General features: G+C 49.5%; 1 protein-coding gene and 1 long non-coding RNA gene across 5 annotated transcripts in view; one reads left to right on the top strand and one right to left on the bottom strand.

The window, feature by feature from the left end:
- EXTL3 (exostosin like glycosyltransferase 3) overlaps nucleotides 1–24,427 on the top strand; it is a 131,560-nt gene that overhangs the window by 2,219 nt on the left and 104,914 nt on the right. Inside the window, exon 1 of one of the 4 annotated variants that reach the window (XM_048079414.2) lies at nucleotides 17,639–17,787. The exons of 2 other annotated variants lie outside the window; for them this stretch is intronic. The gene's annotated coding sequence lies outside the window, so the exon portion shown is untranslated. Of the gene's footprint in view, nucleotides 1–17,638; nucleotides 17,788–17,916; nucleotides 18,149–24,427 lie in introns of those variants that run through there. One more of the 4 variants, XM_066995122.1, reaches the window with a different exon arrangement.
- On the bottom strand, nucleotides 12,869–14,599 carry LOC136790559 (uncharacterized). The gene is made up of 4 exons (XR_010830704.1): nucleotides 14,469–14,599; nucleotides 13,806–13,903; nucleotides 13,279–13,430; nucleotides 12,869–12,938 (listed from the first exon to the last, which is right to left on the bottom strand). It is a non-coding gene; the product is annotated as an uncharacterized lncRNA (long non-coding RNA).

Below are 24,427 nucleotides of genomic sequence, written 5' to 3'. Positions count from 1 at the left end.
TGATTCGGTCCCCGGGACAGCCAGAGCATCCCGAAAAGGGTTTTGTGGCCGTGGGGTGCGTTATGATTGAAGGCTCACGGTTGCTTCCTTAATCTCTTCTATTTCCCCGCTCTCCCTTGGGAAAGGGATTTCCAGCCCTGTGTCGGTGTTTGTCTTTATTACATCTCCTGTCACTCTTCCGTGGGTCCCGGGAGGTGATCGGCTGGGGGGGGGAGGTTGATAATTTGCTGCCAATTAGCGGGACCAGGGCAGACCCGGTGAGCTCCGCGATGCAGCGCGGCCTCGGGATGCTTTTTACCTCCGCCGTGGGTTTGAACCTGCCCGGAGCTGCTGCGAAACCTTCAGCCGCCTGCGTGGGATGTTCCTTAAAAATAAAGGCGCTCCGGGAGCTGCTCTTTCCCCCCAAAACAGCGCTGAGACTCATGCTGGGTTGTGTTCCTGCCGGTTAGGGGGTAGCTCTCTTGTTAGTTGACGACATGTCTGCGGTAGGAAATTAATAGGAAAAGGCTTAAATTAATCAAGGGAGGTCGATAGGAGATGCTAACGAGCGCTTGCCCTTCCCTGGGGCTGCCGGGAGGCAGCTCCGCGCCTGGGCGGCCTCCGCGGGCGCCTTGACTGGAGGCCGGAGGTGCAGGGCAGGCGTAAACCCCGTGATTTGGGTGAGGAGAAAGCGATGAAATAATCGCAAAGCTGTTAAACAGCACCCTGAGGCGAAGGCGGCGGGCGCCGAACCCCGCTGCACCTTCCCAGCGCTCCGTTGTATTTGCATAAGCTCCCGATCGTGGTTCGTTGTGGTCCTGCAAAACCCTCTGATAAAAACGGCAAAATGTATTAAAAAAAAATGCTTTTTTTGGGGACGCCTTGGGCTCTGCAGTCCCATGCCAGGCTCTCAGTGCCTCGTGGCTCTGCCATCACTTGAAATCCCGAGCGTGCAGCCTCGTGGCTCGCCACGTCGTTCCCCGGGCCTGGGGATTTGCAAAAGGTTTGCCGACGCTGGTATAAAAATGAGGAGATGTCAGCACGTTTGTGTTTTAAAATCGACCCCACAGAGGAATCCCGTGGGGACACACGTGCTGGCTGGGGTTGGGGGGAGTCCATGTGTGGGATCGGGGCCAATACTTAGCATTTCCATCACTCCCAGGATATTTTCTCGTACTTGGCTGGCATCGGAGCCACTTCTTTTAGCTGAAGACCAGAAAACTCTGGAAAAAAAGCACCCCCACCCCCCGAGCAGTTCGTTCTCCCCCAGCTTGCGTTTCACGGTTCATCTTTCTTTCTGGCTGTAAGGTCTGCCGGGGCCTCTGGCTTCCTAAAGAAAAGGTGGAAAAAAAAAAAAGGAAAAAAAAAGAAGAAAGCAGGAGTTTAATAATAGATCAAAAAATGAGATTAAGCACTAAGTCAGCGCTGCCCTGCACTCTCCCTTCCCCAAAAAGCAACCGAAAGAAATTGCAAATCGCCTGGAAAAGAGGGGAGTGGAAACGGCAAAGATGAAACCTGATGCGAAGGATGGATGAGGTGTTTATATTTTATTTAACAACCGTGTGCTGCCGCCCTCCCCTGGATTTCTGTCTGAGGTGAATAAAAGAGCAGGGCTGAACTGGGATGGGGAATCGAGCCCTGCAGGTGAACGCCCGGAGCTCTGCGTGCTCCTGGAGGTGGCCTCCGAAAACCACGAGGCCTTGCAAGGTGCAGTTTGCCTCCGATGGTGCTCGGACCACGTTCTCTCAGGGGTTATTAGTCACCGGCAAAACCAGAGAGGGCCTTTCGGCGTGTCTCGGCCTGGAAGGGCGTTGGATGGAGGCTCGCACCTGACGAGACACGAATCTCCTGGAAGGGAGGCTCAGGCCTGGCACCAGGCGCTGAGGCCGCCAACCCCGGGCTTGTTGGTGTTGGCTGCGAATCCTCCGGCTCCTCTGGCGCTCGGTTTTGGTGAGGCTGTTGTCGCAGGCTGGGCGGGATGGCCTCGGCTTCTTCGCCAGCCCATGGAAAAGTTTGGGAAATGGCGGTTCGCAGGGAGCTGCTGTCCTGCTGGCTCGGCCCGAAGGTCTCCGGAGCCAGCGTGGGCATCGGGTAGGGCTCAGGTGAGCCTCGCTGGAAGGGTTCCTACACGGTCTTGGCTGGAGACAGGATAGCAGGCCTTTAGTCTGACCCAACCTTGCTGTTCCTACCACCCACCCAGTGAATAAAATACTGAAAGGGACACGAGGCACAACCAGTCCCCTCCAGCATCATCCTTGTCCAACCTGGGTCATGCCGTGGGGATAAAGACCCAGCTGCAGGCTTTTTGGGGCTAAATAGGCCACTTCTAGGTGCACGCAGTCTTCTAACCCCGTGCTTCTGGAGAAGGAGAGAGGCTGGGGAGCTTCGTCCATGTCAGCTGCGGGTGGTATGGACACGGCAGGAGGTGAATGCAAGCGGCAATCCCACGTGGGGGGCTGGCACGTGGGGCTGGGGATGTTCGCTGTGGGCTGCCAGAGCAGGAGAAGAGGCAAAAGCTGCCTGCCTGCTGGAAAGCACCGCTCCCACGTGTTATTAGCAGCCTCTCAGGTCTTAATTTGTCTTCTTTGTCACCACCTTGGGCTCAGCTCGGTGCTTTAAGAGTTGGAGGAGAAGCTGTTTCATTGCCCGCTGGGCTGCTGCTCTTGTCTGTTCTCCAAAAGGAAGCAAACCAGATGTGCCAGAGCTTAAATTTAGGGGGAAGAGAATCCAGAGCTTGGCAACAGCCCCTTTTCTCAACGAGGAAGTGTTTTTGCCGTCCACCTTTTCCTGAGGCTGAATGGGTGTGAAGCGCAGGGAGAAGACGGGGCACGGTTGCCTTTGCTGTAATTTCAGGGTATTCCGCAAGCGGGGCAGTTGGGATTTCTTTTCAAGTTGCTTTGCCAACTTTGGGTGGAGAAAAAGAGCTGAAAACCTTGCCTTGGTGGATGTGGGATGGAGGCAGGGATTATTTTATTTACCTGTTTATACTGGTGACGCCCCGAGGCAAAACAGCGAAGCCGGGGCCGCGCTGCCCGCTGCGTAGGGCTTTGAAGAGCGCTCTCCCCCCCAGATCCTTTTTCCCGGCACCGACAAGATGAGCACCAAAGATCCGTGACTGAGTCAGCAATGCAGATGCCATCAAACGGCTGCTTTATTCCAGCGCGTGAATCAGAGCACAGCCGTGGCAGAGTCTCATATCCTGCGTCTCCTGATAACAATGCGGTTACCTCCGAGGAAACAAAACGCGGAGAGATCCCAAAACGCAGAGAGATCCCATTGTCCCGCCTCTTTAGGGCACCTATAACTCATTGGCACCGGTGGTCCTTATTTTATTGCAACTCTTGCAATAGCGGGTGTGGGTTATTTTATTTTGTAAATCCTACGGCCTGGAGTTAAAATGTATTTTTTTAAATACTTGTGGAAGTGATCCAGCATGCGCATACGCACTCGGAGGTATAGGAGGGGATAAATAGGACTGTTTGCTGGAGCACAAGCAACTGGAGTTAACCCCTGTCCGACCAGTAAGAGCAGCGCGTGCCACCAGCATGGGTGCTGACTGCTCACCCTACAGGCCTTTTTAATGCTGCCTGCATCGCGTTCTCGGGGAGAAAGGGGGATTAGCTTCATTTGGCCTTAAAATTAGTCATTTGCCTCCAAACTCATCTTAATTTCCAGGCTTTTCTCTCCTTCAGTTCACTTGGAAAGTTGTATGCAGGGGTGAAGCCCTTTATCCCCAGATGTTTTCTGCTTCTCCCTCCCAAGGCTTTTCCATCCCCAAACACCGGTTTCGACGGCACGGACCGCAGCCAGAGCAGCGACAGCGTTTCCTTCTATTGTTCTGGTTCCCCCCGCGACGTCCACGCGCTGCCGCTGGCTTTTGCATCAGCAGCCTCCCTTCTGCTGCTCCCCGGGGCCCGTCTGTGTCCTGCTCCTCCTGTTGTCCCACTTCTGCACCCGGCCGTGGTGGGACGGCCAGGCATGCGACGGCGCGGTTTATATCCCTCGAACCAGACGAAATGGTGACATTTCGCAAAGAGCTGGCTGGATTGTTCCCTAGTGGCAGAGAGGAATTGTTTAAAAGACAGTTCTGCTGCGGCGGTGGGGGTGGGAAAGGACATTTTCTCCCAAATCCCTCCTTTGGAGGAGCTTGCTCGTTCCTTGGGATTTTTTAACCAGCGACTGCAGAATTTGGTGGGGGTTAAAAACCATTTCCGTGGTTCCCCGTCCGTGGATTTGAGGGAGAGCTAGTTCAAATGCTACATCAGAAATCGCGCGGCAGAACTGCGGAGACTAGACATTAAATAATTAGGAGATTGCACAATGAAGTGCTGGAAGGTTTCGCACATGCCACAACCTCTTTCGATCCAGCTGAAGCTCTGCAGAGATCTGTGTGAAAGTTCTGTGCAGCCAGGTTGGAGAAGGCTTTGCTCCCTTCTGAGCCTTTTTAAGGAGAAGAAAACGGGAAGGAAAACTCATGTTGCGTCCCCAAAGACTTTGTATTCTCTAAAGCTCAAGCGTGGGAGCTCCGAGGTTCCTCCTATTTTACAGTGTTTGTATGTGCTGGGAGCAAATGATCTAAATTAATTGTTATCTTTTCTCTGCTTCCCACGTCTTCAAAGCGCTGCCATCCAGCCAAGCTGCCTCCTATCAAATCGGAAACACGAAAAAAGAAAAAACCTTCCAGACTGTGACCGAAGATGAGAAATGTTGGTCCCCAGGGGTCCGCGTCCCTGAGGGCTGCATGGTACGAGCTTTGGGCCGTGAGATGATGAATGCAACTCCACAGTTGCTCGTTCGTGCTCCAGAAAGGTGCGCTTTGGGTGTAGGTGTGTCCAGCACTAGAGCTGAGCTCTCTCCAGCTCCTGTGTGAACGTCCTCCACTTTTTCTGCTGCAGTTAAAAACAATCGGAGGGCTGCTGGTGTTTTGAACAACCTTGCCCACCTAGGAAATTATGAGCTTGGATTTGTTCAATCGAATATTCCAAAGATTAAGAGTGAAAATAGCTGAGCTTGTCAGCCCCAAGGAATTGTGTTGCAGCCTGGGCTCAAATCCATCACCCGGAATCGGGAGGCTCTGGCAGGGTATTCTTCATCCCTCAGCAGAAGGCATCGCAGCGAGATCGTTTAACTGTAATTCATCAATTTACCAAGCCACTTGATTAAGTGGGGGTTGGAAAGAGGCTGAAGGGAGCGCGTCTGCCTGTTGTAAGGCATCTCTGGCCACCTGAGGACTTTTTGGCTCGCGTGTCTGTTGCGTTTCAAGTCTCTGGGAAAGCCTGTCAGGAGGAGAGCCCAGCAAAACTTATTCACAGTGGTGGCGAAATGAGAGGAATTGAAGAAATAAAGGAATTCATGTGTTTGAGCTTTTCCTCTGCGTGCTACAGCCTCAGCACCCCTTAATCATAGTCTGGAGAGATCCTGGAGATGTTGGAGTGGACATCTGCAAAAAAAAGGGACTTAAGTAAGTTAGGGGGTTCTTTATAAATGTGGCATTTTGGAAATTTCCTTATTCCGTAGTACATCCGAGTACTGTTTTTTCTGGGTGCCCGTGCCGAAACCTGTAGGTTGTTTCTGTGGGTGATCTCTGCTTGGAGCCACGGCGGCACTCCCTTGTTTTGCCCTCGCGATCAACATCCACGTTGTTTTCTTACCAGATTAGACTCAGCCTCATCCAAAGTTACCAGGCGTGTGCGTTTGCGCCACCCCGATAACTTCGGAGCCTGCCAGAGTATTTCAGTCAGCCCTGACGAAGAGATGCAGGTCTGCAAGGGTAATTAAGGCTGCACAAGATGATGGCAAACAGGCCCGAGGGGCAGCCCAGGTACCTGCGGAGCCTCGGGGAGAGGAGCAGCTCCAGCTTGCAAGAGCAGATCCCTGGCAGTGCCCACGAGGGACCATGGTGGGTCTGTACTGAGAGGAAAACACGTTCTTCGTTTAAATGTGGTGGTGGTTCGGGCAGAAGTGGCTCTGGAAGAAGCTGGCCGTGCCGGGGAGCTGTGCGGCTCTGCGGGACGCGTGGCTGCTCGCCTGCCTCCTGGGGAATCGCAGCGAAGGTCTTCGGCCAGCCAGGGATGCGAGATGGCGAGCGGGTCCTTCTGTATGGGCTTCTTGCAAGTCCTATTGTTTCCTTTCAACAAAAGCGAGAGGCAAAATGAGGATTCATTTGATTTTAATAATAAAATACCTCCAAGGAGATGAAGCAGAAGAAACTGTTAACAAGAGGAATAGCTGGAGATTAAAAACAAATCGTCTCTCGCACGCATCCAGGCGCCTTCTCCTCACATAACATGGGAAAACTAAATTGAAAATGAGCCTCTACAAATTGTCAGGAAAGGGGGAGAAAAAAAAAAAAAAAAGAGGATGAGTCAGCTCTAATCCTGCCTATCTGAGCCGAGGGGAAGGCTGCCTGGTGCTCATGACGGATTTTTGCAGAGAAGATAACGCATCAGACTGATGACAGCCCGCAGGAAACACTGCGAGCGGCCCGAAAATTGCTGGTGGGTACTTGAATGTCACCGACCGCACCGAATGAATTGTAGGGCTGAGTCGCAACAATTTCCCTAAAGCTGTGCGTATTAGCATACAAATACCGAGGAAGCGCAATCTCTGAATTTTTTATCTGCTTCGGCTCGAGAGTCAAACAGGCGTATTACCGACGTGTCGCCCATTTGAATCAATTGTCAGCGGAGAGAATGCATCGGGGTTTATTGATAATGTTATTAAGGTGCTTAAAAACACGAGTGTGTCGGGTTTATTCTCCCTTCAGTAACATATTGCTGTTTCTAGCACTTTTAAAAAATATTTTTCCAGTTCTGGTCTCCTCCGGAGATCTCTGCTGAGTGGGGCGTTAGTAATGGAGATGCTCTGTACTTCCACGTTGCCTTTCCTCCCAGAGTTTGTTATAAGCCTGACCTCGTTCTGTAGTTTTCTTGAAAATTTTGAGGCAATTCCATTTGCTAGAGGAAAAACTGAGGTATGGAGCGATTCTGGGAATCTTCCCAGGGTGGTACCAAAGGTGGAGATGAGAGTTTTAGGACTGTGATTTACCGACGCTCTGATGAGTAGGTTCTGCTGTTCGTGCGCGTTGCTGTTGGGTTTCTTTTGCCCTGGTTAAACCACATCAGCTGAAATGCAAGTTAGTGGCCAAAACTTCCTGTTGATCTCCGTTGTACTATCACTGCATCCGCTTTGTTTCCTCTGCTGCTCTGCCCCATCGCTGCCTGTGCAGAGGAGATACAGCAGCAGTCTGACACCCACTTGAGAAGTAATTCTATAAATTAAGGGATTCGGGGTGTTGGGGGAAATATTTGAGGTAGTAGGTGTCTCCAGGAAATGCAAAGGAAATTCTGCCGTGTGATAGAGCAGTGACTGGGAGCCCAGCATTTCTGCCTTAGGCTCGTCGGTTTTTTAAAGTTCCCTTTTAGGAGCTGTGGCAGATGACTTTGGCATTTTGCCTCTCTTTCCATCTTTAAGCAGTTCCTGCACCTACGGAGGTGGTTGTGAGGATTAGTCACTGGTTTCACAGCCCTTTGAAGAAGGCGAGGGGTGTATAACAGCTCCGTGGCTATTAACGGTACGGCTTACTAGGAGAATTTTTTTACAGCTGAGCTTAGATACGCCAGGAGAGAGCCCCAGCAAGCTGAAACGGGCATTGCTTTGCTGTTCTCACCCCGGCCGCTCCATCCAGGTGATGGCACCGGGTTGTCTGCCCTCAATACCTGGCTTGTGGGCTGCGGCAGGAGCCCTCCCTCTCCTTGCTCCTGGTGCACGTCCTCCCCTGGCCCTCGGCCACAGCGTCCGCCAAGTTGAAATCTGGCTCCGAGCTTTTGGCTCCCTTCCTTCTACGTGTTTTCAATTTTGTTGGCTTTAACAGATCCCGGTGGCATCTTTTTATGATGCGCTATATTCAGCTTCTTCTGTTGCTTCTAGTACAGTAACGCTCCTGAAGTTCGACCTATTTTTTTAATTAAAAAAAGGACAAGATGTAGTATTGTTCTGTTACACTGGGAGAAAAGGATTTTGAGAGACGAAGCATTTTTCTTATTCCTGAGCTGGACTCGATGGTCCTTGTGGGTCCCTTCCAACTCGGAATACTTTATGATTCTGTGGTCTTTAAATTGGAATGACTTTAAAACTCCACACAGTGGTTTCGGTGGAACATTGCTGTAGCTGGAAGAGCAAATTACTGTTTTTTCTTGCCCTCCTGGGAGCCAGTATTGGTACTGATTAAACACGTGCGTTGCCACCTGTTGGACAATCTCAGAGTTTCTGATGAGCTCCTTGAGTGCCTTGCTCTTCAGACCTGAAAATTCAACTGCCCAGTGCTTACCAGAGTGCATCAGGTATGGTCTGCATCCTCTCTGATGCCGTGAGCGTGCTTCCACAGGCATTTTCGGCAGGACTGACATTGGCCGAAGCAGTCGTGTGCTCCCCTTCCACCTCTGCTCACTGGTGTTGCTCTTCCTTCCATCTGCTCACGACGCAGGTGGTGGGCAAATTGAGCTGTGGGAGCAATCTGGGTTAAAAGAAGACATTTAATGAAAGAGGTTTTGCCACATTCCTTTTACTTTAGGATCATCTTGTCCTTTGCATGAGAATAGAAATTAATTTCGTTTCAAGTTCTGAAAACCTGAAGACATGCTGAATAGATAAAATTGTTTCTATATATAGGCTGCAGAATTCCTTTGTGCAATGGAACAGTTTGTTTTCATTTAAACCATGTATTCAGCACATTTAGCTTAATTTTATTTAACTACAAATTTTACATGCCGTTTTCCTACGCTCTAATTGTTTTTTTTTATTTGTGACATAAATCCTAAGTACAATTAAAAAGTCAGGCTAGTCATTAAGAAACTTCGTTTACCATTTTTAACACAAAACGTGTGAACTTGCATGCTTTATTAATTTATACAAATGCCCAGCTGAGAAAGTAGGACAGCTCTCCAGTTAGCCAAAGGCCTGATTTACAGAGAAATAGCCCTTTGTTGTTCTTTTCCAGCAAAAGGCAGCCTTTGGTAAGGAAAAAAAAAAAAAAAGACTAAAAATACAAAGCAAGACAGTTTAAATCAGTCACTTAGAACTGAACTATTTTCTCTGGTTTGCATCAATAAGTCCTGTAGTCACGGGAGAAAAGGTAGGGTGGTTGAAAAAGGGTTGTCGGGCAAGTTAGCAGCAGCGATCCTCAAGGTCTGGTCTCAAGACCGCTGTTAATTACTGTATCAACAAATGGAACAGCAGAAACTAATGGTATTTGAAGAGGTCATCGAAATAGGAAAAATGGGATCTAGCATAAAAAGAATGAATGAGTTCAGGACTGTTTGTGTTAAGGGGACATAGCGCAAGCTCGGATGCAAAGTAGGGTTTTCCTATATTGGAACTGGGCCGTATAGGATAGGAGAACTGTGATGTACCGGTGCCAAGGATACGTACCGGGATCACGTTTGTCATCCAAATTATTTCCATTAGGGATAATGAAATGTGAAGGCCACTGCAGAAGGTGTTAGTGAGGTATTGTTTAAAACGTACTCTGTGCTCCTTGGCCGCGCAGGGGAAGGGTGTCTGCTGGAAATGATCTGGAGAACAGAGCAGCTGCTTCACAACCCCATTAGGGGAGCTGGGATGGTAAGCCAGTGACAAAAAAAGGCAGAGAAAAATGATATTCCTTCTCTATAAATACACTCCCATAAACACCAGAGAGGGAGAAGAGTCATTTAAGTTAAATGACAATTCAGGCACAAGAACAAACAGCTCTGAATATGTTAAGGCTGGAAATGAGCAGAATGAGCCTCAAACCAAGTGAGGCTCTTGAATAGCCTTCTAATGGGAATTGTGTAACGGGCTAAAAACCTGATTGCTGTGAAGATGGAGCCTGATAAATGTATTAATGGCATTATGCAATGACGTTGACTTCAGCATTAAGGGATCAGGCTCAGGATTTCTGTCCCGCACTTTTGCAAATATACTTAAGGATCCTGCAGGTGAGAGGAAAAAAAGCTAGAAAGTTTTTGTTTAAAAAAAATATTTGCAAAATGATTCAGCTTTGAGTTGGTTTCTGCGTTTCTAATGCACTAATAATAGAACTGAGTGAGCTGTGGAAAGAAGAAAGTATCCTTTCTGCCCTGCAAAAAAGCACAGTTGGCAACTGTTTCCCTATTTTAGTGGTCGATTTTTGGCAGCAGGCCTGTCGTGCTTAGAGATATATATATATATATATATATATATATGTATATTTTCGAATTTAAATCATTTTGGTACCTTATAGTAAATTTAGGCCTTGAAATAGATTGTGCTTAAAAAGATGACATTTATTATTATTTAACTTTGTAATGATGCTTTCTAAAAAACCTGCAGCACTTAGTGCTCGCTAGAGTTTCTTATTGATCTTGCCGTTCTCTTTATTGATCCCCATTTCCCCCCTCTACCAATAATTCCCCAGATTTCTTGCCGCTTTGCTAAAATCCCAATAAATGAGATCGAATGCCTTTTTGGCCAAAGAGCCTCATTATTTTATCGAAGGCAGGTGCCGAGTTATTTTAGCACAACGTAACTTTGATCTGGTGGCGCGTTTTACGCTCCATATTTCCATGCCTTTTATGTTTCCATTCATACTCTGTCCTCGAGGCTTGTGTGCGGCTGATGCCATGGCTTCCCCGAGTGCTGCTTGCTCCAGTCCTTCGTCCCAAAACGGAGAAATCCTGCGTGGAGCCCTCTGCAATTTGCAAGGACCCCTGGCTGGAGGGGGCTGGCGTTGATGGTGTGCCGCGTTGTTACAGCTGAGAGCACCCAATGTGCACATGGGCACTCAAACGCAGGCTGGGGAGGTTCGTTCCAGCTTACAAAGATTTCTGAATTTTAGCTCAGGTGTTGCGCAGAGCTGGTTGAAATGCTGCCGTCCTGTGCTGCCGTGGCTGAGCGGTGGTGCAGCTCATTTATTAAGGCTGGGGGCTTGAGCCCGTAATCGCCTGCGTGTTCTCCTGGCATCCCCATGCGTGCTTTTTATTCGGCTCCTCCATTCAGGATGCAAATGGCAGATGGTTTTTGTTCTTTGGTTTCAAGACCTCGTTGGAGCCTTTCAGCCGTGCAGCCCGGTCAGCTTCACAAACCAGTCAATTACCTCAACTTCCCTTTATGAAACCGAAAACCTCGCAGACCCGCTTTGATTTTGCTTAAACCGAACCAATTTGTGGAAAGGAGGCTTGAATTGAGTGATCACGAGCAGCTCTTATTATCACATCCTCGCTATTTGCCAAAAGTCCGCGGCAGCATCACCTCCTGTTTGTTCAGCGCCTATTTTGTGGGGAAGTCTGTCAGCTCTTACATCCAGGGCTCGCAGGGCCCCGCTGTTAGTATTTGTTCTTCCTTCTATATCTGGAATTTAAGGCTCCCTTATCAGCCAATTCCTAGGAGTATTTCTTTCTCGTCGTTTTAAAAGGCTCTCTGCACACATCCAAACGTGACGGTGGGGTCTCCAGCGGACCTCTAACACGATCCCGGTAGACAGCCTTTTGCAGCCTTTTCCCCAAGTGACTTTAATCCGGACTGATCGTTTCATGCGTGCTATCGCTTTGGATTTCCAGCAAACCCAGCTGATTCACTTGGCTGCACAGCATTGTCCCAAAACGTTATTTAAGCAGCGTTTTGGGATCGCACGTTTTGGGTTACATGTGTAGCGTGCACACTCAGGTCTGGCTTTGCTTTGGGGTTTTGAGGTGTTTTTTGTGTTTTTCACCATGTGTATGTGTTTACTGGCCTTCCTCAACATATCCTGACTATAATTTCGAACAGATCTTTTTCTAACGGTCATGTAGGAAGTATTATCTCCAGTTTCCACTGTGGCAGCTGAACCCGGGGACAAATGAAACAGCTGGCTTAAGCACGCGGGTCTGCGCCAGCGGAGTCTCGGTTCCCGGAGTTTTCTGTCTCTTGAAGCACTCTCGGCAATCTGGCAGGTTGTCAGAGCCCCTCAAATTGCGCGGACTCAAGGGTGAGCTGAAGTGCTGGAAACTCGTGGCCTCGAGTCTGGTTGTTTGATGCAACAGAGCACACGCTTAAAATGATGCTTTTGTGCTTTACCGAGGAGGGGCTGAGCGGCTTGTTTTGCAGTCGCTTTTAATTTGAGTTTAAATACTGCTGAATGCTTAATTAAAAAAGTGCTTTTGGTAGACGAGGGCGTAATGCACAAGCTCCGCTGCAGTTCCAGCATGTAGGTGGTTAGGGATTCTGCTAGATACAAATGAAACGATTGCTTCTTGTTAACTCCTGTTTAAATATAGTTCAAATTACGGAATATTTAGTAGAACTGAATAAGCCGTGGCTTGCCAGCTTTTTCATACCAGTAGTTACCAGATGCTTCTGTATTTATAACCTCGCCATCTGTTCCAGGGTGGAGTTTGGGGGTAGTCTAGGTATTTGGATGTGTCTTCTTTCTTGGGTGTCTCTGGCAAACTTCAAAGCATCTGTTCCGAGATGAAGGGAAGCATGGTTAGCTGTAGCGGTTAAAGAATTCACGGGAATTCTACAGAAATGCGGCAGAGCCCTTGGCACAGCAGGGCTCAGGCGCTGAAGGAGCCTTGACCAAGGGATTGTGTCACAATCGTAGCTGAGATCCAGCGTGGTCTTTGCTTGGCTGTCACCAGACCGGGTTGCTGCTTCCTGCTTCGAAGCCCATAGTCACTGACGGATTGTGATAAACATCTCTTAACGTGAGTAGATAAATTTTATTTAGACTCAGATATTTTTTTTTTGATGCACTCATCTATTTCTTTTAGTGATAAGAGCTAAGTTAGATAGTGAGCTTGGAGTTACATTTAGTACCCTTTGTAGGACGGATTCAGCAGGGTAGTCTAGTTATTTAGAGTTAGGAGTTATTCAGTACAAAAAACTCCTGTGCCATGAACCCACCTGTTTATTGGCTTGTGTGGAGCACCTTTCTTCCATGGGTACCACCGTCACGCAGGCTGCTGGGAGTAACAACTTGCTGTTAATTCACCTGGTTAGGCTTGATTCACACACTCTGACTGGGTCGTGACTCTGAATGACTCAAAGCATTTCATTTTTTTAGGTAGCCGTAAAAAAGGCAAAGGAAATCAGGGCTAGGTCCACAAAATTGCTGTGGAATTGCTGTGAGTGGTTTATGGGCACGTGGGGCAGGAAGACAGCACCCTCCGCCTTCATCCTTGCACACCATTGAGCTCCACCAAAGCCTGGAGGGACTCGTCATACGGAATTTGGTTTGCCAGTGGTTTTGGGGACGGACAAACCCACGTTTTGGTCAATAAACTACTTGTGAAAAATACTCACCCAGTGCTAGTAACAGCTTTCAGTCGCTAATGATCTGGGACACGCTGGGGGAGGAGGGAAAGCTGCATGTCTCATTACCCATCCTCTGAGCCATCTGGTCTCTCACGGTTTGTTTGTAACCACCGTCCTAATCTCTCCTAACTTCATTGTTGCTGAAATATGAAAATTGCCCTTTTAGGCCCTGTGGTTCTCGTGAAGATAATAACATAGCGTGGTTATGTAGGGGTTTCTAAACAAAGCATAATGCAGTCATTTAATGAATTTATCTAGAATGTTTGCTCTTAATAAAATGTGTGGCGGTGCAACTCGACATACTCTGAGTGTGATCCATAATACTACGCCTATTAAACAAAACCTTCTACCCCATTTCTTGCCTCGATTTTTCTTTCTTTCAAGTAGCTATGTAAAATGGGCCTTCAGTAACAAGGGCACGGACATTTCTTTTCCTGACACCTTTTTACTACCAGGCAGTGTCCTCTAGCACCCCAGCACCTTGCTGAAAGCTTTCCCTGCGTTTATAGACTTACTTTCTCCTGCCATCGTGATCCGCTTTCCCTGTGCAGGACGCTGAGAGCTCCTTGTCCTTGCTCTTCGGATTCCAGCTGGAGCTGTGCTGGGTCCAAGCCTGCATTAGTATTTGGGAGGAAAAAGTCTTTGCACTTTATGTCCATGTGTCCATTCTTATGCCAATTTTTCCCTTTTTTTATTGTTTATTATTACTATTCCAGTATTATTCGGGTTCTTGCTGAGTTTCCCTACATGCTCTAGCCCTTGCTTTGCTTTATGCCCAGCAGTAGGGTGTATTGTTGAAGTACTTCTTGTGCCCATGGGGTCTTCAACATAACATGCTTTTATAAACGTTGCCTACCCCTGAAATGCAGCCACTTACACTGCAAAGCCTGGCAACTGCTTCAACAGCATAAGCAGGACCAGGCCACTACTTTTAGGACATAAAGTAAGGGGAAAAAAAAATCCATATCCACTAAAAACTGCAGGGGAGATTGTAAATCATCAGAATGTAACTACCTAAACTGGAATTTGGCAAGTATTCCAGATAAAGATTTCCTCTCTTGTGAAGTGTGCCGTGCGTTATCTGACGGACAAAAGCGGACAGAGGCTCAGCAGGCTTGAAAATTTAGGTTTGCCATGTAGGTGTAGTTGTTCCATAGGGGCTGAGAGATGTTTATTACCTGTTTAGCACCTACAGCACCCTGGGGGCTAACAAGCGACTGAATCCTATGAAATCTGATGGGAATGTCTGAGGTTAAGAGTGCAGTCCAAATCCACAAAACTCATGAAATCCACAGATGTTCAGGTTTTGGTGCCGTCTCCTGTGAAAGGGAGGAGAGAGAAGTTAAAAAAAAAAGGTTTACCAAAAGGCCCATAAGTAGGGAAAGGATGAAAGTTCAGGGTCCTCCCCTCCGACTGTTGTTCTCTTGAGGATCAACGGATGTTTTTCTGAGGTTTATTCCAGGCCATGGAAGCGTGCCATGGATCTGTGTGTTGGCTGGCTCTGAAACTCCTTAATACCTGCTTGAAATGACTCGATGTATTTTATAGCACAGAGGAAACATCGGTGTGTTGGATGCGAGAACCACAAGTGGGATGAGAGGGGGAATTTGGTGAAGGTGAGGGAAAGAGGTCAAGTGCGGACTATTGAAATAGAGAAAAAGAGGACACAAAGGAGTGGTGGCATCCACTGTATTAAATTGCAGCTGCCAACTGTAGAGCTACTTAAAAGGTAACACAAGGGAGATTGCCAGCATGAAATTATACACAGGTGTCTAAATAAGTTGTTCTGTGAGCAGAGGGAATAATGAAGCCAGTTTTTCTTAGATTTTGGCTTTACCCTATAGCCTCTGACGGACAGTATTTCTTCCCACTCCTGGGGTGCGTGCCAGCACAGACCCTCACCACATTTCCTCTGCTAGGAAAGGAGTCATGCAACTTATATTTGTTTAAACTGTTACTCATCGCAGCTTAGAGACTGCCCATTAGGATCCATTTCTGAGGTAATACCTTACGTGTGCTCTTGGATATAGTGTATGAGCAGGCTGTAAGAAAACAAAAGCCTTGATAGCAGAAAGGGTGGGAAATGAGGATGTTTGAACACGATAATATTTCTGTTGGGATACACGTAAGGCAGCTGAGGAGTTTTAGCTCGATGGGAGGGAAACGGAAAACTCCCCTTTTATGCTGAGCTCCTATTGCATTGGAATAAGAAGGGGTCAGTACATGGAGAAGGGGTTTGAATCTGAAGCTGCCTACATCAATGTAATGTGTAGCAGTCTTGAGACTACTTTGAAAGAAGGATTTGCCATGCTGGCTGCTGTTCCTGAGAGCTTGTTTCCTTTTGGGAGCCGGGATAAGAATTGGTCTCTCGCCTTGTGTCCTGACATACAAGTTCTCCAACTGTATTTCTTCCTCAGCCAGGCCCTGAAGGGATTTATCGTCATCTCGCATCCTCAAGCAGAACTCCAGGTAGAGCAGGATGGACAGCGTCACCTCATGTCATGGCAGGTGTCGGTACACGAGTGTGCTGGGACAACACGGCTGTGTCCAGCAGTTTGGGTGATAACCTTGCCTTTATACTGGGCAATGCCTTAATAATCTGTCTTCTTTTTCCTGGAATATATAAAATATTGTTTGTGAGATCCTTTGAACGTGCAGTACCTATGCCTGCCCTTTTGTACACGCGTTCCCTGTTTGTGAGATTTCCTTTTGTATTCTTTAACAACAGGTAGACCTGCTCTCCCCCTCACCCCCTACGGTTTTTTCGTCTCGGTATAAAAGTTAGTTTCTTTACACATGTGTTAAATGACTGTTAAAAAGTGCAGAGCAGTGGAAAAGTGGTTTCTTGCAGCTTTCAAGTGCTCATGTTTTATTAAAGCTGAGATTCCTGGAGACACGCTACAGTTGCCACCCTACGCACTCCTATGGAGATAAAACCTCATTTCTTCTGTCACATTCTTTAGTCCCCCAAAAGTTGTCAATTTGGGTGCTTTGGGGTGAGACTTGATTCCAGTAGATAGGATTGCCTCTCAAGGGGCCCCAATATATATGCAAAATGAAAGTGCATAAAATAATAAAAAGTACTGAAGCTCCGTTTGGCTTGGCTTTCTTGTAAGATGATAACTGGCACCATCACTTGCCTTTTTTCTCCCCTGTATTTCCTCACTGATTTTTTTTTTTTTTTTTCTAATTCTTTTGTTTCAGTCACCATCTTTTGCTATGTTTGGTACTTGTCAGCCTACATTTTACATAGCTGCTCTTACTTAACAGCGTTAATGCTGTTGTCAGCGTAAATGCTGTTTAGTCAGAAAACAAAGGTTAAAACCACGAATGACGTTTTACACCGCTATAGTATTTAAACCTCTTTTGTCCAGATTGAGTCATAATTTGTGATATTAATACAAACTGTCCAGATTGGACCTTGATGTAACTTGGTAATGAAAGGAAATCGGTGGTGATGGTGTAGTACCAGTGAGCAGGGTCTGTAATCACTTTTACATCTCTGTATCAGCATCCCAGCATATACTTATTTTCACAGGCCCTTTTACCAGAAACCACCTAAATATATCTCCAGGGGTTGATGGCAAACTTTGCAGTCCCAGTGGAGTTTTGACCACAGAGCCGAGGGGTGACTGAGCTCCATGGGTGCACCTTCTGCCTCACAGGGGTGCTGGGGCACAGCTGGGTGCTTCTGGGGCACAACTGGGGGCTTGTGGGGCATGATCGGTGGCTGCTGATGCGCAACTGGTGCCTACTGGGGCACAACTGGAGGTTTCTGGGGCACAACTGGTGGCTACTGGGGTACAATGGGTAGCTGCTGGGGCACAACTTGGGGCTGCTGGGGCAGCACGACTGGGGGCTGCTGGGGGCATGACTGGTGGCTGGTGGCGCACAACTGCTGGCTATTGGGGTACAATCAGTGGCTGCTGGGGCACAACTGGGGGCTACTGGGACACAGCTGGTGGCTATTTGGGTACAATGGGTGGCTGCTGGAGCACAACTGGGCGTTACCAGGGCACAACTGGGGGCTGCTAGGGCACAGCTGGTGGCTTACTGGGGCACAACTGGTGTCTATTGGGGTACAGTGGGTGGCTGCTGGGGCACAATTGGGGGCTAGTGGGGCACAGCTGGTGGCTAGTGGAGCACAACTGTGGACTACTGGGTCACAGCTGGGGGCTGCTGGGTCACAGCTGGGGCCGCGGGGGCCATGCCAGGCACTGACAGGACCCCGTCCCCTCACGGCGTCCCCTCGCGCCCACCTTTAGGCGGGAAAAGCGCCTGAGCGCAGCGCGCATGCGCACTGGCCGGCGCCCACCTCAGGGGAGGGAGGGAGGCGCCGCTCCGCCCCCTCCACCATTTAAAGGGCCAGCGCTCCGCCTCGGCCGGCCGCCCCGCTCGGCGCCGGCAGCGGGCGGCTGTGGATCGGGCCGGGAGCTCTCCGGCCTCGGGCACTTCGCCTTGTGACGGAGCAGAGCCGGGACGCTTCGGCAATTCTCGGTAGTTTCCGGAGCGGCCTCCTCCTTCGCGTTCCTTGCTCCCTAAAGCCCTTCGGCAAGTTCCGTCAGCGCTTCGGCTATCTCCGCCGGCCCTTCGGCTCAGCCCGTTAAGTTCCGCCGCCACTTCGGCAACTTCCGCCGGTCCGGTCGGAAATGGCCGAAGACGTGAGGGAGCCGGCGGTCTAAGGGGAGAAACCCGGCCGGCCGCTCGGAACGAACCAACTGCGCGCCGACGGCGGGGGGGGCCGGGGGGGGAGAGGGGCAGGGCAGGGCGGGGGCAAAGCGAGACAGGGGCCGCGGCTCCCCCCGCCCCCCGCCGGCCCCGCGGCTCCGCCGGGAGGGCGCAGCGAGGGCGCCGAGAGGTAGGCTGGACCGTACCACGTACCGGGGGGCGGGGGGGCGTTGATCCCCCCCCATGGCGGGGCAGGGCGTGTGAGGGGAGTGGTACAGTCCGGGGGCACGGCCCCTGAGGGCTTTTTGGGGGGGGGGGGGGGGGGGTATCCTTGGTTTTTGTTTTTTTTTTTTTTAGTTATTTTTAAATGTTATTTTTCCAGCTCTTCTCCCCTAAAATGTAGGGGTCTCTCCCTAATAAAAAATCCCGCTGAATAGTGGAATTAAACTAAATTAGTGGAATTAAACTACATTAATGTCGGTTAACACATTACCGCTGCCTGCGTGACACTCAGTTGTGCTGGTCCCCAAGGAAACAGTTTTGTCTGAAGGGGCCAGAAGTGGTTAAATTAGTATTAAATTAGTATTAAAGGTTCACTAAAGCACAGTGTCCTTCAGAGAGGTGCTGCTCCGCTGCCGCGTTGTCAAAATTCGTAGCTCGTGTGGGCCGGTGGCCTCATTGGGTAGTTTGGCTTGAAAATTGCTGGTTTCTGTGCCGTGAGGCCATTTAATCTGTAAAAAAAATGGAGATTAAATAAGTCTGTTTCCTGAAGTGGGTGTCACATGCAGGCAACTATCTGTTTTTGGGGAGAAATCTGCGTGTGTGAGGTGCCAGAGTCTGTCACAGGCGTGTTTTGATCGGTGTTTGTCATGTATCTGAGGTACTGTGTCACGTGGAATGTGTTTTGTACGTTGTCACGCTTCATCAAGCGATGAATAATCCTAAAACCTCTTTCTATTAATCACAAATGGGCTGCCGTGTGATTATGTGGGGGTGGGAGAAGTGTTTTCCCCTCACAAATCCCCTAACCTCACGTGCCACCCACGGGTCCTGGTGTTACGCGCGGCTTTACCCGTGTTCAGATACGACTTTGCGATGTCTCTTTTCGGGTTTTTCTTTCCAGAAATCAGACTTTGCATCGGTTCAGTTCAGTGTTAAGAGATCCCGGAGCAGGGGTAATTGACTGCCTTCATTTGAGCCCGGTACAGCCAAATTCCTCTGGCAGCTCGGCTGTGGTACTGACAGCCCTCGAACTCCTCGCTGTCTTTTTGCAGAAGGGAAGTCCAAAATAGTTTTCTGAAGTTCTCTAATTTTGCAAGCGCAGACTGTTAGCTCTCGTGTTCGTTTGCACGTGAGGACGGCTTTTGGCAGTTGGTAAATCAGAGCAAAAGCAGCAGATACAGAAAACAAGAGAAACGTGGTTGTTGGACTGCTGTGGTTTAGGCTGTTTCTCAGTGATAAACTGCAAAATTGGAAGGCTGTTCTTGTGCTGCTAAGGTGGGATGGGAGAGATCATCGTCTTCCGTGCAATGTTTGTAGTGTGGATCTCCGGGACTGTTCAGACAAGGATTTGAATGGTGTTGACACGTTCCCAGGGCTTGCTTGCACATGGGGAGCTAGACACCATCTTGAGTCTGTTTTCCACGACTATTAAGCTTTGAAATCCCATGAAAATCTTACATTTTCTTTAGAGTTTGTCTCTTTTTCTTCTGTCTGTGTATTTGTTCTTCCCCCCCCCCCGCTGCCTGATTTTCCTCCTTGCTGTTCGACTGCTGTCACCCATCCCAGCTGCCTTGCCTGTTTTCCCAGGGCATTCCCTCTCCTTCCCACAACGATTTCACTGGGGTGGGAAGTGCAGCTAACCGCGCGTGCCGGCTGTTTGAAGGCAAGATCACAGCAGTTAAATGCGGGTTGGTTCCTAGTCCAGAGGCAACCTTTCTGCTTTGGAAACCCCCCAGGAAAACAGAAGTGGAAGGGACCTCGCAATCATTGGATCCAGTCTCAACAGCAGATTGGTTTTCCTGGTGCTTGTTGTCTCCCTTCCCTACCTGTTACCTGTGCTAAATACCCCTCTTTGGCTCAGGAACAGACTGAACGTTGTGAAGCAGTCTTCTAACACTGAGATTTTCAACCCAGGTTGGATTTTTTGCTGTTACTTTAACGAATTAATTCTAACCCAGGTTGGGATCCTTATGTCCTAACCACCTAGCAAGCAAAATATGTGTGGTTTTCATGTTTCCTTGAGAAAAAGACAGGTGATATTCATATGCACGCTTAAGCATGTGACAATTTAAGGCAGGTAGGAGTCTCTCTGCTAGTATGCAGGGGTAGCATTCACGTGGGATTTGGGATACGCAGCTGGGATGTCCAGCTGTCTCATACAACCCATGCTGATGCTGGCTGGGCTGAGTACGCCTGCAGCGCTGTGGTTGCAATTTAGACGTATCCTCAAAAGCGGAGCCCACGGTTTTTTCTCCTTGGAGAAGACTTTAAAGTACTGTTTACCGGTGATTGCCGTGGTTGAGTTGGCTCCTGCAGCCTAGACGTCTAATTCTCAGATGCAAATCAGGTGGATGTTGGTGGATGCTGCCTGCAAAGAGGTGCAAAGCCAATTTGAGGTTTTGGGGCTTGTTAGGAAGGATGAAGACAGAAGCATGTACGGCTCCGTGGCTTACAGCTCATCGATCCCTGCATTGCCCGGGTGTAGGAAGCCTTGAGCGCTGGCCAACCAGGTGAATTGATGTCAGTACACAGCAGTTGCAGGCCCGGTTTTGAAGGGCAAATCGAACTCCCATTTTTCTTAGATCATTGCTATTAGTTAATTAATGCCTGTTACCAAGCGAGAGCAGTTTTAGAGGTCTGACTAATCTGTCACAAATGGTTTTTTGAAAGCATGTTTTGTAGCTTGACTTGCTGGACAATCCCTGCAAGATTATTCTAATTATAAAGAAAGTTCCAATATCTTTATATAATATATATATATTTATATATATGAAGTGCAGAGGTGTGCTGTGCTCCCTCTGCTGGCATTTGCCCCCCCATCTCGTGGTGACTGGCAGTAGGTTTCTCAAGGCTGTGTTGATACGTGCAGTTGAAACTGTGAAATGGCCTTTCTCTTGTTAACGAAACTGATTGAAATACAGAGAATTGAGACTCATAAATCGAGAAAATTAACGTTTTCTGCCCCTCTGGGGGGAGGGAACCCTAAGACTCCCACTAGGGACTAGAGATTATCTGTTGGTTTGATGTAAAAGCTCCCTGGGAAACTTGTGAAGTGGTTTTAATTAGTCTCAGGACTTCTGCCCATCCTACCGGTTTCTTTAAAGGTTGGGATCTCGTCGCATGGAGTCGGGTGTGGATGTTTTTTTTTCTGCCTACCCCCTGCCCTTCCTTCCCCTTCCGTGAGTTTTGACGCATGAAGAAACTGGCTGTCATTTTTCTACAGGTGCAAACGACCGCCTGAAAGCAGGACGTGGGCTTAACCCATGAATGTAGGAAACCCTCGTAGGTTTCTTCTAATACGAAATCCTAAATAACCTTTCCCGCTGTGTAGGTAACGCTTCCTTCTTTTTTTTTCTGCAGAGTTTCCAGCTGGTTAGCCTTTTCCCTGCCTCGTTTCATAAAATGCTTCTCTTCCTGATTCAGGATACTTACAGGTGTCTTCCCATCCGACGCTCTTCTCGGGGATGCTGGCAGTGCAGGCAGCCTGCGGATTGATCCCACTCCTGTCTCATCTTGGTAAGGGTGCTGCTGTGCTCACGAGCTGGTTCTGACACCTGGCTCTGTAGGATGAGCTTTGTGCCAGCCTTTTCGTGCTGCACGAAGGGATTGTGGAGCTACGTGTGTCATCTCAATTCCGTGCCAGCGTTTTGGTCATCTATGAACTCGTTTGAAAGTGAATTCGATTTATTTGAATGCCGAAATGTCATTGAGCAGGAAATAAGTTGTTCCACGCATCTGTTGCCTTCCTTAGGGGACACTTTATCGCAGGTCGAGTACTTCCTAAGTCCAGTCAAACAGATGATGGGTTTGTCTGGCAACTTTTGGGTCTGTTCAGCCTGGAGAAGAGAAGCCTGAGAGGGGATCTTAGCAATGTTTATAAACACCTGAAGTGTGGGAGACAGAGGGATTTGGCCAACCTCTTTTCAGTGCTCTGTGGGGACAGGACAAGGGGCAATGGCCATAAAATGGAGCCCAGGCAGTTCCGCACCAACATGTGAAAGAACTTCTTCCCGGTGAGGGTGACGGAGCGCTGGGACAGGCTGCCCAGGGAGGCTGTGGGGTCTCCTTCTCTGGAGATATTCAAGGCCCGTCTGGACGCCTGCCTGGGCAGCCTGCTGTAGGGAACCTGCTTTGGCAGGGGGGTTGGACCCGGTGGTCTCTGGAGGTCCCTTCCAACCCCTACAACTCTGTGATTAGTGTAGAAATGGGGTCCTTTGCTTATATTAAGGTGATTAAAACCATCAACACCCTCCGTTATGTGGTCCCATCAACACGTCTCGGTTCTCCGGTGCGAAGGCGTGCTTTGCTTTACCCTGTCCTCGAGTGCCTCGGGATGAAATCCGTACGCGTCTTTCAGCGTTCCTATTCCGGGCAGGAGGAAGTCGTTTTATCACAGGCCTGCTCCGCAGGCACGCGGTGGGAAGCGCCGTGTTCGGGATCGTGTTGGCGGAGGGCTGCTGCCATGCGGATGATGCCCGGGAAAGGTTGGCGTGGAAGTGCTGGAGCTTGTGACGAGAAGAGCTGCCAAGCAAGTGGGGGAGCCTCGGAGCCTAAATTTGCGGAGCGGTGGCGTGAGCTGCTCCCTGGGTTTCTTCTAAGGGCTCGGTGATGTCTAAGCAGGGCTGGCCTGAACTCGCTAGGGAAACTCGCAAGGCTCTGTGCGTAAAGAGGCCGAAATCCTGTGGTATCGGCGAACTAATGACATCAAAGCCGTGATGTGTAACCAGCAGGTGGGCAGGAGGCAGGGCAGCGTAATCCTTCTCTTCCTCGTTTAGAGGGAAGCTGCTGGCCGGAGATAACACGCGAGGCGGGCGCCCACCGACTCCCAGAAATGCACCGAGCGTCTAACAGCGTAAGTCAGCGAGTGGGCTGACACCGTCCTCAGATTATTCGTAAAGATAGCAGTCCCGCAGCAGATGGTTTAAAAAAACAAACACAAAGCTTAAAAAAAAACAACCCCAAACTGACCGTGCGTTGTTTTGGGAAGATATTTCTTCCCTTAGGCGTCTCTCCTGGGAAGAGCTCGGTAAATGAATCCGCCGCCTACCTGCCGCACCTTGATTTTCACGTGGGGCTCGAGGAGGAGCCAGCAATGGGCAAAGCAGCCCGAGATGGCTGCCCTGGGAGGCTGCCACTAATTACTGTGGCGGCTGACAATAATTAGCCGCTCTTAAGCCTTCCCTCGCGAGCTCTCAAACAAAAACAAGGACGTGGCGGGAGGGAAGAGCTGTCCTTGCGATGGTCTTGTGGAGAGGAGAAACTGAAGCTCCGGGTGGTGGATATTTTGGTGCTCCCACGAGGAGTGGGGCGCGGCGCCGTGCTGGGGGAGCAGGTGGGGTTCGAGGCACCCCAGGAGCTCGGCTTTGTTGCTTCCGACGACCCCTCTCCGTGCAACAGGTCCCCGCTTCGTGGAAAACCCCCGAGTCGGTACCGTGTGCCAAGTGGCGGCGGTGATGTGAATCTCAGAGCTGTTAACAAACGAGATTTAATGCTAATAAGTAATAAAAAGGTTGAAAGAACTCCTGCCTTTGGTTCCTCACGCTTGCCCCCGGGGTCTGCCGGCTTTGTTTTCACTGCGTGGCAGTGATGAACGGCGCCAAGGCTCCTGCAAGTGTCTCAGGGGTGCGGTTAGTTAGGAGCTGGAGCTGGCAGGTGTCTCAGGGCTTGGTCCACGAGCTAATTTTTCTCCTTGAGGAACCAGACCCGCTCCTCCTCCGCAAATAACTCTGAAAAATACGAGGACGATCTTGATTAGAAAGGCCGAGCTGTGCAATTACCTCTTCCTTGTTGAAGGAGGTGTCAGGGAAATGTTTTTGCGTCATTCCTGAGCTCGCTTTTGGGGCGGCGTTACTCCCGCAGCAAGGCCCGGAGCGTCTTTCAGAGCCGTTTACCCAGGGACGAGGCGGGCTCTGCGCGGACTCGTGCCTTCGGATCATTCCCTTGCCTTGGAGGAGCGGCGTGCGGTCTCGAGACAGATCTCGGGGCGGTTTCCGTACGCCTCTGCGATAACACGTGCGCCGGCACGGCGATCCCGCTGGGTCCTGACTCCGGGACAGAAAGTGGCCGCGGTTTGACAAAGGGAGCGGGGTTGGCTTTGTCAAAAGAGCGAGTTTCCTCTTCTTAAAACTGGAATTGCGAACGTTTCTTGCTGCTTTGCAGGGGTGTCTCGCTCCCTGCTGTGCTGGCCCTGGGCCTGTTCTTAGCCTGTTTCCTTCAATCTCCTGTGCGCGTATCGAGGGAGGGCTTG

This window comes from Anser cygnoides, chromosome 3 (assembly GCF_040182565.1).
Source record: "Anser cygnoides isolate HZ-2024a breed goose chromosome 3, Taihu_goose_T2T_genome, whole genome shotgun sequence".
Taxonomy (NCBI): Eukaryota; Metazoa; Chordata; class Aves; order Anseriformes; family Anatidae; genus Anser; species Anser cygnoides.
The sequence above is the reverse complement of the archived record's forward strand: the minus strand, read 5'-3'. Positions and strand labels throughout refer to the sequence as shown.